At 44.4% G+C, this 14,152-nt stretch overlaps 1 pseudogene; it reads right to left on the bottom strand.

The window, feature by feature from the left end:
• Nucleotides 1–208: 208 nt before the first annotated feature.
• On the bottom strand, nucleotides 209–326 carry LOC126164151 (5S ribosomal RNA; annotated as a pseudogene).
• Between the last annotated feature and the right edge of the window lie 13,826 nt (nucleotides 327–14,152).

Genomic DNA, 14,152 nt, shown 5'->3' on the forward strand with positions numbered 1-14,152 from the left:
CTCCTCCCGAACAAGCCATGAAGGCCCAACGGTACCGACCGGCTGCCGTGTCATCCTAAGCCCACAGGCGTCACTGGAAGCGGTTATAGAGGGGTATGTGGTCAACATACCGCTCTCCCGGCCGTATGTCAGTTACAGAGGCTGGAGCCGCTACTTCTCAATCAAGTAGCTCCTCAGTTTGCCTCACAAGGGCTGAGTGCATCCCGCTTGCCAACAGCGCTCGGCAGACCGGATGGTCACCCATCCAAGTGCTAGCCCAGCCCAACAGCGCTTAACTTCGGTGAACTGACGGGAACCGGTGTTACCACTGCGGCAAGGCCGTTGGCAATAAGAAAGTAAGGAATACTATAAAATCATGTGACCTAGAAACAAGGCAAGAAAGTAAAACATGGTAACCTACTTGCTGCCTGTTATGCTGACGTATGTCTACGATCTATTGCAAAAAGTCGAAAAGGCGTAGTTTCCATAGGTATGACCCCTTTGCACTCCTGGTAAAAAGGGTCCAAGATATGAAGTTTTTAAGTGTCACTATCATTACTTGGATATGGATGTAATAAAAGACATTATACTACGTACATATGGACATCACATTTCCACTGCAAGCTAGAAACAGTCGAGAAACCCTCACGAAAAACAATATTTCAATTCTCTCACCATAACGAGAAAAAGCATTTCAGCAGTAATAAACTAATTATACTACAGGCTACACAAATGAAAAAAATTGTCGCTATTGGTCCGAAAGTATGAGTATCCTGAAATTAATTGCTGACAAAGGCAGATCTACTTTCATGACAATGTTTTTCAAACGACGTGAACACTCGCTCACAGGGCACACATGGTTAGCGTCTGTATTCCTGTCGCGCGCATTATTCTCAGCTACTAACAATACACTGCCCATTGTGTTGTGCGACAGATAATTTGTTTATTTTTCTCAATAACACATATTTTATTCGCGAATGACATGTCAGTTTGACAAGCTGTAGGTGAGAAACCAGCATCTGGCATGTGCCTGTCATTCTGCCTGCAGGAAACGCTCGTCATTATTTTGATACTTACTGCTCAGATCACGAAAAGGAATACAATCCTTTGGTAACTTTCCATTCCAGTCGCTCAGTGTTAAAAATGCGATGGATTACTGGGATTCAACCAAAATTCCAACAGAATTGGCAATTTATTGTTGTGTGAACTGTTAACCTTTTCTCATTCGAAGAGGCAGCACAATTTATGAGTAACGGCCACATTTCTCTTGTTCACAGATTTAATTGTACTTCCTTTGCCAAAACAGTATAATTTGCGTAAATTCATCTTACAGCAGCTATTGCGAGGGAATTCTGAAAAAGAGTGCCTCATTAAACAAATAATTGGCTACCATAAAGTTAAATGGCTTAAGAAAAACCTCATTGTATCGGTTTGCAATAACATAAGAGGTGAATTTCATGTTTATTTGCATACGTGGAAACTCTTGTTTCACTAGCTGTTGATAATTTAAAAAATTACAGTCCCTGGAGTAAAAAAAAGGGAAGTATAACTACTGATATATCGCCATGGCCGGCCGGAGTGGCCGTGCGGTTAAAGGCGCTTCAGTCTGGAACCGCGTGACCGCTCCGGTCGCAGGTTAGAATCCTGCCTCGGGCATGAATGTGTGTGATGTCCTTAGGCTGGTTAGGTTTAAGTAGTTCTAAGTTCTAGGGGACTGATGACCACAGATGTTAAGTCCCATAGTGCTCAGAGCCATTTGAACCATATCGCCATGGTTAAGAAAGTTTCGTGTGTTTACGAACTGGCAAAATATTCTCCTCCTTGTGTGCTACCATTCGCCAAAATCTCGTTTCGATGTCTCGATCGGTTTAGGAGATATGAGAAATGTGAATATTTCATCCTCGCAGATGTGACATCGGAAGTGAATAGGGATCTCCTCCCAAGTCTAAAGAAAATATTAGCTAAATTTCATACGAATCAACATATGGTATACTATGCACCAAATGCAAAATCATAGCGATTCCTATTTTTCGTTACAGACTTTTATAAGTTTGCAGTGTCTTACTAAAATGTGTGTATGACAATAAGTATGACCAATAGCGAGATGATGGGCACTTCGACACGAAGCCGACATATAACGCTGCAAACAAGGCAAAAATCAAATATTTCTTCTGAATAGTATCTGCAAAATCGTTTGAGTTAGATTACAGGATGCGCGCGCCAGCGGCCGCGTTATTTGTCTAGAGTAGGTGCTACATTCACAACAATACGGGTTTTTTGTTATAAGTCATGTAAATTTCCACGAAACACGGCTGGCAAGCTCGATTATTCCAAGCATCGTATAAAGGATTCCAACAATGTACAGCGTACAGTTCGCTGTTCACAACCGTCTGAATTGATCAGTGTGTCGGCTGCGACTTAAAAACGGGGAAACCGAGTATCCTGCTGTTATTCAACATTTTGCAGCGTTGGATTGCTGCACAAATGAAAACAGAACTGAATGAAGTTCATGCCGACATTGTATCTTCACTGGAGATCATTTACTTTTGGATTTACGAATCTAAACGTGGTCGGACGAGCACAGAAGACGAAGCACACTGTGGCCCTCCAGCTGAGGCCACCACAAAGGAAACCGCTGACAAAATCACTGATGTATTAATCCTAGACCGCCGAATAAAATTCATGAGAATGGTGAGACTGTAGGCATCTCAAATGAGCGAATGCGTAATATCTGCACGGAGGATTGGCTTCGAAGATACTGCGTGCGAGATGGGTGCCGCCATTCCTCCCAGTCAACCAAAAACCTCGTCCAGTGCAACATTTGAGCGCAATGTCTGGCGATGTTTCGTCGCAATCCGGAAGACTTTTTTCTGCGCTGAATTCTGTAGATAAAACCTGGATCTATCTTTACCCACCAGAGCCAAAACGGCAGTCAAAACAATGGACAAAGGCTGGTGAAAGTGAACCGAAGAAGGCGAAGAGCATTTTGTTAGCTGGTAAGATGATGGCCACTAAGATGACGGCCAAAGTTTCTGAGATTCCCAAGGAATAATCCTCGTAGATTAATTGGAAAAAAGACAGAACCATAACTGGACCCTATTGTACTTCATTGTTGTTTGGAACTTGCGTTGGCTGAAAACAGAACCAAGGCTGGCGCGCAAGAAAGGGGTGTTTCTTCAGGATAATGGACTATCCCACACATCAGCGGTAACAATGGGGAAAGTTCATAAACTGGGTTTTAAATTGATTCCTCATCCAACATGACCACCAGACAGTCCTAAGTGACGTCTTCCAGTTCTCTAATTTGAAACTTCGATTTGTTGTGAAGAAAGTTTCATCAAATGCGCTAATGATAGTTTACTTTTTGCAGAGTTCGACAGAACCTATTTTCCCGATGGGAGGAAAAAACAGAAGGATCCCTGAAAGGAGACTACGTCGAGAAGTAAGTAGTTATAACTAATACACAACTGGCCATTAAAATTGATGCACCAAGAAGAAATGCAGATGATAAACGGGTATTCATTGGACAAATATATTATACTAGAACTGACATGTGATTACATTTTCACGCAATTTGGGTGCATAGATCCTGAGAAATCAGTACCCAGAACAACCACCTCTGGCCGTAATAACGGTCTTGATATGCCTGGGCATTGAGTCGGACAGAGCTTGGATGGCGTGTACAGGTACAGCTGCCCATGCAGCTTCAACACGATACCACAGTTCATCAAGAGTAGTGACTGGCGTATTGTGACGAGCCACTTGCTCGGCCACCATTGACCAGACGTTATCAATTGGTGAGAGATCTGGAGAATGTGCTGGCCAGGGCAGCAGTCGAACATTTTCTGTATCCAGAAAGGCCCGTACAGGACATGCAACATGCGGTCGTGCATTATCCTGCTGAAATGTAGGGTTTCGCAGCGATCGAATGAAGGGTAGAGCCACGGGTCGTAACACATCTGAAGTGTAACGTCCACTGTTCAAAGTGCCGTCAATGCGAACAAGAGGTGACCGAAACTTGTAACCAATGGCACCCCATACCATCACGCCGGGTGATACGCCAGTATGGCGATGACGAATACACACTTCGAATGTGCGTTCACCGCAATGTCGCCAAACGCGGATGCGACCATCATGATGCTGTAAACAGAACCTGGATTCATCTGAAAAAATGACGTTTTGCCATTCGTGCACCCAGGTTCGTCGTTGAGTACACCATCGCAGGCGCTCCTGCCTGTGATGCAGCGTCAAGGGTAACCGCAGCCATGGTCTCCGAGCTGATAGTCCATGCTGCTGCAAACGTCGTCGAACTGTTCGTGCAGATGGTTGTTGTCTTGCAAACGTCCCCATCTGTTGACTCAGGTATCGGGACGTGGCTGCACCATCCGCTACAGCCATGCTGATAAGATGCCTGTCATCTCGACTGCTAGCGATACGAAGCCGTTGGGATCCAGATTGGCGTTCCGTATTACCCTCCTGAAGCCACCGATTCCATATTCTGCTAACAGTCATTGGATCTCGACCAACGCGAGCAGCAATGTCGCGATACGATAAACTGCAATCGCCATAGGCTACAATCCGACCTTCATCAAAGTCGTAAACGTGATGGTGCGCATTTCTCCTCCTTATAAGAGGCATCACAACAACGTTTCACCAGGCAACGCCCGTCAACTGCTGTTTGTGTATGAGAAATCGGTTGGAAACTTTCCTCACGTTGTAGGTGTCGCCACCGGCGCTAACCTCGTGTGAATGCTCTGAAAAGCTATTCATTTGCATATCACAGCATCTTCTTCTTGTCGGTTAAATTTCGCGTCTGTAGCCCGTGATCTTCGTGCTGTAGCTATTTTAATGGACAGTAGTGTAGGAATTGACTTTGATCACATGCAAAACTAGACAAACTGATCTATCTGAACGCCGGCCGGGGTGGCCAAGCGGTTAAAGGCGCTACAGTCTGGAACCGCGGGACCGCTACGGTCGCAGGTTCGAATCCTGCCTCGGGCATGGATGTGTGTGATGCCCTTAGGTTAGTTAGGTTTAAGTAGTTCTAAGTTCTAGGGGACTGATGACCTCAGAAGTTAAGTCCCATAGTGCTCACAGCCATTTGAACCATTTTTTCATAGCTGAACAACAGGATAACGGAACTCAAAAATCCATGACATCCTCGTTGGTTGAATTCTTTGAATTTCAGCAGAGACCATCTTGCATTTTATCAAAAGTGTGGAAAGTAGTGTGCCTGAGAGCCCATGATCTTAATAATACGAGGAAACTCAATATGTCCAACCAAGAGTAGGAATGGGAAGAAAGTCTCCAGATTGTCATCAGAGAAACAAATATTTGATTTGTACATGGACTAAGGGATTCCTTAGACGCATTGCGATCGGATATTTTCCTTTACATGGACAGAGTCTTTCAAAATCTGGGAGTGTCTAAATTCTGGTCGCCGGGAGAACATTCCATCAGTTCTGCCAGTAACGTTTTCTGTGATTAACAGCTCCAGTAGATTTCTCGACAAACAGTTGCACACCACTGGGAATGCACGATGTTTTATCTGCAGCGCCTTGTCCTGTGCATTGTGCAAGTCAGATGCAAGTGTAATGAACTGCATGTGCTTGAGCATTGTTTTTTCACTTGTATTTCCACCTTGGTAATGGCCCTGAGTATTTCTTACTTTGATAGGAGCAAATTGTATAAAATACTGTAACTGTTCTACAATTTTTATAATTATTTATTAAAGTAACGTTTTTTTTTTTGTTTAGATACATTGAGATGTTTGAGTTTGGTAACCATGAAATATGTTTCATAATCCCTCATGAATTGTAAAGTAGTTGACATACCTTATCACTCCAAGAGGTGAGTCCGTTCTTGTTTCAATTAAAGGGTGAATAACCATCTTCATTTCACAATTTGCTACAATACATTTCCGTTGCCTCAATGACAGTTTGTAAGGTGGATATAATTTCGCACCTTACAAGCACTCATCTACATACTTTGCCGTGATTTACAACCGGAATTAGGTAGCATTTGATAGTTTGTACATCGTATATATGAATATTTGAAGAAGACTGACATTGTCACTTACACCTCGTAAATAGTTGGCGACGTTTATTGCGTGAAAGGTGACGGAGCGTCTTTATTATCAAAACGGCGTAATGAATGATTGCCTATACTAGTAGAGGTTGGAACGCCAGTGGAAATGAAATGGCAGGCGCAACTCAAGCCCTGGGCGGAAAATCCCGCACAGGTGTGTTGGTCCTGCTTGACACAGGAAGTAGCGAAGACGGGCGGTCGGGGCACCTGAGTGCTGAAGCGGCAGCTGGCCGGTTTTGTAGCGGGGCTGGAAGGGTAACCGGATAATACTTCGGAAACTCTGAAAACCTTGGACGCAGCAGAGAGGAACGAGGAAGCGTCACCTCGGAAATCATGTAGGCTGGGTTATTTCCGAGGATTTTTACTCTCAGAAGCGTACCTTTGTATGTATTCCTAAAAAAAGGGGATAGGTACGTCCTCGCAAAAGACTAAAATATGGTTGCTCGGCGTTCGGAAAAATCTGTAGAGAGGGACAATATTCCGTGGTTTCGAGAATATGATTCGCTTTCTGCAGTTACGAGGGAGGGGAGCTGAGCTTTGCTGGGATGACGGCGGTGGAGAGAAGGGAGTCTTCCGTTTTGAGCGTCCGTATTCGACGGTCGCTCAGTATCGGCTTTTGTTGGTACAGACGGATTTGATGTCTTTGCTCTCAAAAGAGTTTATAGTTGGAACGGTTATGCACTGTACTGTTGTGAACTTATCGATTCTGGACTTCGCCTCCGGGTAGGGAGTCATCATTGAGTACGCAGCGTTCAGTGATTGAGAGTTTATTTTGTGGCTTGAGTTCCTCCATCATCGCAGACGGGTACGAGAACCATCACATCGACGCACTGGATGAAGTACATACAATGATATTGCTAATTGCTTCGGCTTATTAGTGCTATAAGGCTACATCTGACAACTTAAAAAGAAATAAAAAATAAACGCACTTGGTGGATGCAGAGTGAAAATTAACTGCGCAGACGACGTGAATTTGACAGTAATTATTGCATTAATTGCTATGTTAATTTATGTAAATGACGACAGTGCCTCTTTTATTACACTACTGGCCATTAAAATTGCTACACTACGAAGATGACGTGCTACAGACGCGAAATTTAACCGACAGGAAGAAGATGGTGTGATATGCAAATGATTAGCTTTTCATGACATTCACACAAGGTTGGCGCCCGTGGCGACACCTACAACGTGCTGACATAAGGAAAGTTTCCAACCGATTTCTCATACACAAACAGCAGTTGACTGGCGTTGCCTGGTGAAACGTTATTGTGATGCCTCGTCTAAGGAGGAGAAATGCGTACCATCACGTTTCCGACTTTGATAAAGGTCGGATTGTAGCCTATCGCGATTGCGGTTTATCGTATCGCGCCATTGCTGCTCGCGTTGGTCGAGATCCAATGACTGTTAGCAGAATATGGAATCGGTGGGTTCAAGAGGGTAATACAGAACGCCGTGGTGGATCCCAACGGCCTCGTATCACTAGCAGTGGAGATGACTCAACGACGAACCTGGGTGCACGAATGGCAAAACGTCATTTTTTCAGATGAATCCAGGTTCTGTTTACAGCATCATGATGGTCGCATCCGCGTTTGGTGACATTGCGGTGAACGCACATTGGAAGTGTGTATTCGTCATCGCCATACTGGCGTATCATCCGGCGTGATGGTATTGGGTGCCATTGGTTACACGTCTCGGTCACCTCTTGCACTTTGAACAGTGGACGTAACATTTCAGATGTGTTACGACCCGTGGCTCTACCCTTCATTCGATCCGTGAGAAACCCTACGTTTGAGCAGGATAATGCACGACCGCAAGTTGCAAGTCCTGTACGGGCCTTTCTGGATACAGAAAATGTTCGACTGCTGCCCTGGCCTGCACATTCTCCAGATCTCTCACCAACAGAAAACGTCTGGTCAATGGTGGCCGAGCAACTGGCTCGTCACAATACGCCAGTCACTACTCTTGATGAACTGTGGTATCATGTTGAAGCCACATTGGCAGCTGTACTTGTACACTCCATTCAAGCTCTGTTTGACTTAATGTCCAGGCGTATCAAGGCTGTTATTACGTTATTGTTCTGGGTACTGATTTCTCAGGATGTATGCACCCAAACTGCGTGGAATGTAATCATATGTCAGTTCTAGTATAATATATTTGTCCAATAAATACCCGTTTATCATCTGCATTTCTTCTTGGTGTAGCAATTTTAATGGCCAGTAGAGTATATAAATGGAGCATATAAACAACAGTACCCCGGTCCTTAAATTTTGTCACACTCTTGAAATCGCACAGATAAACAGGAAACGCCTGGTATTGCTAGCTGTTAGCGTCACACTGGCGCTAACGATTGGGAATGTTCTACGATACGATGGCGGGGTGTGGGGTGGGTGGAGAATTGCGCGGCTCGTCATTATTAAACTATTCCTTATCTTTAGAAGTCACAAATGTGTCGCTAATGGACAGCAATAGGCCGTAAAGAACCTAGAGAAATTTACTGATTTGGAAGCGCCATGAGGCAATTCCTCTCATCTGAAAACATTCCAGCCGAGACGCCCATGGCTACAGTTACTGACGTGTAGCTTATTCTGCCGAATTCGCACACATTTCTTTACCCTGGCCACCTTCCCCACCTCACGATCAAGTCCCGCCTCTCCTCCTCCTCCTCCTATTTTTCTTCCTCTTCTTCCTCCGCCTCCTGCTCCTGCAAAGCAAATAAAATGTGGCGACTACACCTGTAGTAGCCGCCAGGTCTTTTTAGTCCCTCATTTGCTGGCCGAACATGCGTCACCACTTACCAAGTACGGTATAACTGCGCACTTTAAGCGTGTTAGAAAGTGGTGTCGACCTCTCGATCGGTCTTTTCGTAGTGATTGATGGCTTCCCAACAAGCATGCATATCCAAATTTGGTCACAGTATCCTTATAACGAAGCATTTCAAGAAGATCTGCTTACAAATTTATGTGTTGAACGCATCTATGCGCTCGAATGATTCCAAAACAAATTTTACAGTGGTAGCACGTCAACTAACAAGTCACGAATTGGCGACTCGTGGTGTACCGATGACAGGGCCCTGTCGCGTGTTAACCTCCTGGTAGCAAGTGTAGCAACACACACTGCACAGCTCCATGAAGAGTGGATTCAGTCCAGCTGGTCGTCTACTGAAACTGCCTACTCGTGATTTTACGAACTTGCTATATCTGAAGTGAGAATAATTTCCTCTTTTGACTACAATTATTGTTTACTATCTGAAAAATACCCACTTCACTAGGTCTTGATTTTCATTCGTGAAATAAAATATGATTTCTCTCCTCATTTGTTTCATTTCTTCGCTCATCTTTCTGTTTCTTTCTTTTCAACTCACTACAGGCAAGATTTTTTTCCCGTGTTTTACGTTTCGGAGTCCTATTAAATGTTAATATTGTTTAACACACTAAAATTAGCCTTAATGTACTGTTGACTGACTAATTGAGTTTTCCTTAAATTTATTTCACTTTCACTTTTCCTTGATCCGCTCTAATCGATTTCCAAAAGTATACTGTCGTATGCGTTCCGTCATTGGCAATACACAACCTTATCTGGAACTTTGTTGAGAGTTCTTGAACGTTCTGGAACATTCTACAACTTTCTACAACGTTCTCCGACGTTCTAGAACATTCTAGAACATTAAGGGGCATTTTGAACGTTGTCGATTACTTCGACAATCGATTCCACCTACTTCAACGCGTTTCTGTAAGAAGTCCATAGGTGTGACGCCGTCTTTCGATGCTCATGCCTTCGAACCCAAAACCTCCATCTTACATAGAAGTGAAAGGATAGCACACCATACAACCCTCACGTAGCTGTGGGGGGGGGGGGGGGGGGGGGGAGGGGGGAGGTGGTTGGGAGAGGAGATAACAGTGGCATGCGGGGCCAAAATACACTTTCATTAATTGTTGTACATATATTGGTTTTCCACTGTTGGTCAATTTCGGCTCTGGCACCATTTTCTAGCGGAAGTTAACGTGCGTAAGCACAAGGCACCAAGATATCCAGCTAGCAGCATACAGCGAGTTTTATGTCGTCTCGTTGTCTCTGTAGAGCTGTACCATGGGAGCAAGGAGAGGATGTTGTTTGGTGGCTGGTATCCTCTATCTATAACACGAACTGCAAGCAAATATTTACTGGGTTCTTTATTCATAAGAATAGAAAATTACGTAACTCATTGTGGTACAAGCTCTTCCGTTCCAGTCCACGTTAGCCTCACTACTGGTGAAGTACAAAATCTGCTCATACACTCCGCTGGTCGCAATGTGCTGCCTGTCTCTGAGCTAGCGGCGGGGCTAACTGCTACTGCGACTCCCATTGCGCTGTGACTGATGACAGCCTGCAACTCGCCGGGTGCGACAGACTGGCCCTCCGGTCCGCGGCGGCCATCTAAATACTGGCGGCAGAGAGGGCGTTGGTGGCGCGTTGCCTGCAGGAGACTGTTTTTGGCCTTTGTCTATCTTAGCGCAACCTCTTTGCCACCTGGTGTGCTGGCGCCAGCTTACGCCAGCACAGCAGGCAAGCCTCACTGATATACGTCAAAAACATTCCATTTCAGACACTTTGAAATATTTGTATTCAAAACCCTGCATAGTTTACTAAAAGCTGCTCTATTTTTTCCAAGAAATAGTTCAAATTAACTTGCAGTCACTGAAGCAGCAAATTCACAAATAATCATAAATGTGCCTGACTGTTGATAAAAAAGCAGAAATCCTACCACTGTTGTTCTGTACATAGTTCCGCATAGTCAGCGCATACACAACTTTCCCAATAGAGCGCGCCCCGCTAAGCACAACAGCGCAGGCGCAGCGCTCGTCCGTCTCCACTACGAGATGGCGCTGTCTTAGAGACGGACCAAATTCTGCTTCTGCCGATCTGCGTATTAATATGTAACGCAGCCATTGAGATTGCTGCTAACGTAGAACCTTTTCTCCTCGCGTATCACACTCGCGCAGTCATACCTGAACGCGCGAGGTATTATAATGAGTGTACAGACGTCCGATTAGTCAGTCTGCATTAGTCTGCATCAGTCTGCATTAGTCAGCATTAGTCTGTACCAGTTTATAGTCAAGTCTCAGTATGCACTTAATAAGATTATCATATTCCTGTACATAGCCAGGAAGATAAATGAATAGGCACTTTGTCAAGTATCAGAGATATGTAAGAATAAGATTAATGTACCAAGACCAAAGGAACTTCAGATTGTCAATTGTAAATAGCATCCAGAAGCAAGTTAAGTAATTTCTATGCTTTTTATTATTTTAATAAATATGTGTGAAAATTAATCAAGTTCTGTTTAAAGCCGGTCACCGTCAATCTGCTACTCTAAGCGTGCAAGTGGCATTTCTATCGTCTGTCCTAAGGGCAGAAGATAAACACGCCACGATAAGACCACGAGACATATTGCTGACACTCGCCTACTTCGTTAGAGCGACAAGTCAAATAATCTGATGGTGCGTGTACCAAAGGGCTTACAGTACGCACACCACAACTGTAGTTTAGAAAATCGATGCAGTGTGAATTTTTACCCTGCAGCAGGGTGCATGCTGAAGCTTGTAAGGTGTGAGAGCAGTACTAGCGAAGTACAGATGTGAGGGCGTGAACAGTATGTCATGCTAGTACTGGGTGGTTATATTTAACAAGAAACCGATTTATCCTGGAAAAAAATTAGTTCTAATTGTGGCCACCAGATGCAAATCTGGCCCTGTACACTGAGAACGTGCACTATTAGTGAAACTGTTATATGTGAACGACAGCAGTCTCACCAACTGAAAGCTCTAAGGAGGACCGGTGTTATTAAGTGGTTTAAGGAAGATGATAACGAAATTCGAAAACACGGATGAACTTGGTGTGGCACCTGGAAGAGGAATGCATCCTATGCTGGTGAAAGTTGTTGACAAGATTGCTGTTGCTCTAACTGACCATGCAGCACGTGGCACAGAGACTGCTAGTGTTTGAGTAGTGTCATGCTCAACAGTACGGTAAGTGTTGTGATCTGTATTGAACTGGTTCCCATAGACGATTCAGACTGTGCAACAGCTGAAACCTTATGATCCGCAGCAACGTTCTGAATTTGCCCTTTAGTTTCTGGCACTGATTGAAGTTGATTAGATGTAGTTGGGCAATACTCTATCGAGTGACGAAGCACATTTTGCACTAAACGGTGCAGTGAACACACAGAACAGCCTTATTTGGGGTATTGTTAAACACCGTGTTAAACACGAAGAGCCATTGCACTCGCCGTATGTGACTGTGTAGTGAAGATTCACAAGCACCTTTACACTCGGTCCGTTCTCTTTTAACAGAAAACACCCAGAAGGCCTGTCAGGTATACCGTGACGTCTGCACACTATCGAGACTTCCTTGTACTGCATGCGATTCCTGCTTTGGAAGAGCGCAACTGTGTGGAAACCACTACTTTCATGCAAGATGGGCCAACGCTTTACGTCGCTCGCCAGTGAAAGATTTGCTTAATGCAGCCTTCTATGAACGTGTTATCTCCAGAGGTTTTCCAGATGCATTTCCTGCAAGATCATCTGATCTGAATCCAGGTGACTTTTGTCTTTGGGGATACCACCAAAGAAAGTGTTCACCAGGCACACGTTCGGTCTCTGCTGGAGTGCAGTATACAGGAACATTTTTCTTAGATTTCATCGGAAATGTTACGAGCAACAGCTGATCACATCGTTTTGTGGTTCAAAATGGTTCAAATGGCTCTGAGCACTATGGGACTTAACTTCTGAGGTCATCAGTCCCCTACAACTTACAACTACTTAAACCTAACTAACCTAAGGACATCACACACATCCATGCCCGAGGCAGGATTCGAACCTGCGACCGTAGCGGTTGCGCGGATCCAGACTGTAGCGCCTAGAACCTCTCGGCCACACCGGCCGGCTCGTTTTGTGGATGCAGCATGTCGTCGAGTCTCCGGTGCTCATACTGAACAAATTTTGTAAGCACCCGTTAATAAAAAAAAACACCAATACGCCTTTCTCACTTGTTTGACTTTTTCTATCCAGTTCCCGTTCCTAATCCATTACATATGGAAACATTTCCAAACGTCTTTTTTGCAGTCACAGTATTTTCCAGCGTAAATCGATCCCGTATTAACGCACTACAATATCTACCACGTTTCGCTGCCAAACGGTAAATACAGCTCACACAGGTCTTCTGTGAGTAGTTGCACATTAAATATAACCACGTGGTGTATACATTAAGGGAAAAAATCGCGACTTAAACGAAGATTGGTATGCGTGTTTCTACATCTCAAAGATGATGTCTCTTCAGATTCCACACCAGTCACAATAGAGTGGCCCTTATAGCGTCACTATAAGGAGGTAAATCAGGTTTGATTTAAATACACGCTGTAACAGCCGTGAGGTTAGTTGCCTTTAAGATTGGACGTGGTGAGTTGTTGTTATTCAAGAATGCCTTTCAGGCGGCAAAGAAGTGATTATCAACATCCCACTGATTTTGAACGATGTCATGTAATAGGAATAGTAGTTGCACATTAAATATAACCACGTGGTGTATACATTAAGGGAAAAAATCGTGACTTAAACGAAGATTGGTATGCGTGTTTCTACATCTCAAAGATGATGTCTCTTCAGATACCACACCAGTCACATTAGAGTGGCCCTTATAGCGTCACTATAAGGAGGTAAATCAGGTTTGATTTAAATACACGCTGTAACAACCGTGAGGTTAGTTGCCTTTAAGATTGGACGTGGTGAGTTGATGTTAGTCAAGAATGCCTTTCAGGCGGCAAAGAAGTGATTATCAACATCCCACTGATTTTGAACGGTGTCATGTAATAGGAATACGAGAAGCTGGATTTTCCTTCTGCGATACTGCAGGAAGACTTGGCAGGAATGTAGCCACTGCACATGATTGGTGGCGACGGTCACAAGAATGTACGCTCGCATGAAGACCGGCGTCCGGACGGCCAAGTGACACTACCCGGAGGGACGAACATCGTGTACGGCGTATAGCTGTGGCGCATCATACTGCATCTGCAGCAGCAATTTGAGCAGTAGTTGCTACCACAGTGACACAAAAC

The sequence above is a fragment of the Schistocerca cancellata genome, chromosome 2 (genome assembly GCF_023864275.1).
Source record: "Schistocerca cancellata isolate TAMUIC-IGC-003103 chromosome 2, iqSchCanc2.1, whole genome shotgun sequence".
NCBI classification, from domain to species: Eukaryota; Metazoa; Arthropoda; class Insecta; order Orthoptera; family Acrididae; genus Schistocerca; species Schistocerca cancellata.